Here is a 1631-nt window from a genome sequence, read left to right on the forward strand (position 1 = left end):
CCCTGCCTGCACCCTGCCTGCGTGGGGGCCCGGCCAGCCTGGCAGCCACAGAGAGGCTTAAAGCAAATCTGCCTGCCACTGAAATCCGTAATTATGCAAAGGTGGGAACAGGGATCTTTAATTTTTTTTTTATTCTTATTTTTATTTTTTTTATTTTTTTTTTTCCTCTGGGACGAGTTAGCTTGGCTCTGCTAAAAGTTTTGTTGCCACTGTTTGCTAAATGCCAACGTTATTTTCTTGCAGGATGCGTGACTTGTCCATGCCTAAATATACCTGTAGGTACAGAGACGTATCACACACACGCACACACACAAAGTGATGATATCTTAATGAAATATATAGCACAGGGCAAATATCCTGAAATCAGATTCAAGTATTATTAATTTGAATTAGATCCTCTCAGATCCAGAAGACACTGCCTATAAATCAAGGGCAGTCTGGCAATTCCTTAAAGAGCTAAACTGAATTTAGATGCATATGATAAAAAGAAAGAAAAAGAAAAAAGTGAATGCTAATTACCGACTCGCTCGATTTCCAATCACCCACATTTTATATGAGAAAAAGGAAAAAACAAAACCCAACCAACAAGTTCTCAAAATAAATTAATCCCGTTACAAACGCCTTACATATTCTTCATACATTTCTAGATTACAAAATGAGAGGATGAACTGGAGATTAAGAGAAGCTGCAGCCTAACCTGCAATAGGCAGGAGCACCGTCGATGTTATATCATTAAAATATGTATCTGCAGCTCCACTAAAAAACAAACCCTCAGACCGTGTGATGATGCTCAAGGGCTTTAAGGAACATGTTGGTATTGTCAGATAATCCCTATTCATAATTTTGCAGACTGTTCTTGCAGCCCTCAATCTCACAGTTTCTCCAGCTCTGAAGTGCCTCAGCAGGGCTTGCATCGGAGCGATAAACTGCTCTGATCTTTGCCGGATGGCATAACACCCAACCTTATTAGATGTTATTTTAACGTGGTATATGGGGTAGGTTTTTTTGGTTTGGGGTTTGTGTTTTTTTTTAATTTTTGGACACTGGACATAAACATTTAGCAATCAGCTAAGCCCTTCTGAGATGGAATTTAACCTTAATCCAGGCGATGATTTCCTGCCCGGCTCTGAACTAATAACGGGCGTGCAGCTTCTTTAGGAGATGGAAATAATGACGGCCTATAGATCCTGCCTTTATTGGGGTGGTGCTGGCAGCCCGGCTCCCGGCCCCTTCGCGGTCAGCATCCCCACGCAGAGCCTATGCCTCTCTCTATTTTAAACTTTTGCAAATACGATCTCCCCCCACCCCACCAGTTTAAAACCAAACAGACCCAAAATATCCTCACAAACCCCAGCTCTCTCCTTGCGTAAGGCGCCCACCGCTGTGGCTTGGAGTTGGTTTTAAGGGCAGTTCTCCGGGTGTGGGTTTTCCCTCTTTTCCTCAAGTTTTCCTACGTGGAAATGCAGAGAGGTGAGATGGGGGCAGCAGGGTGGTTCTGATACAAACCTGCCCGAGCGATGCCTGCTGCCTCCTCCTCCTCCTCCTCAGTGGGTTTCCCTTGGTCCACCAAAACCCATCGTGGTGGAGATAACCCCCCTGGAGATAGCCACATGTGCCCCCCCCCCCCACAC

This window comes from Haliaeetus leucocephalus, unplaced genomic scaffold (assembly GCF_000737465.1).
Source record: "Haliaeetus leucocephalus isolate CR32 unplaced genomic scaffold, Haliaeetus_leucocephalus-4.0 Scaffold451, whole genome shotgun sequence".
NCBI classification, from domain to species: domain Eukaryota; kingdom Metazoa; phylum Chordata; class Aves; order Accipitriformes; family Accipitridae; genus Haliaeetus; species Haliaeetus leucocephalus.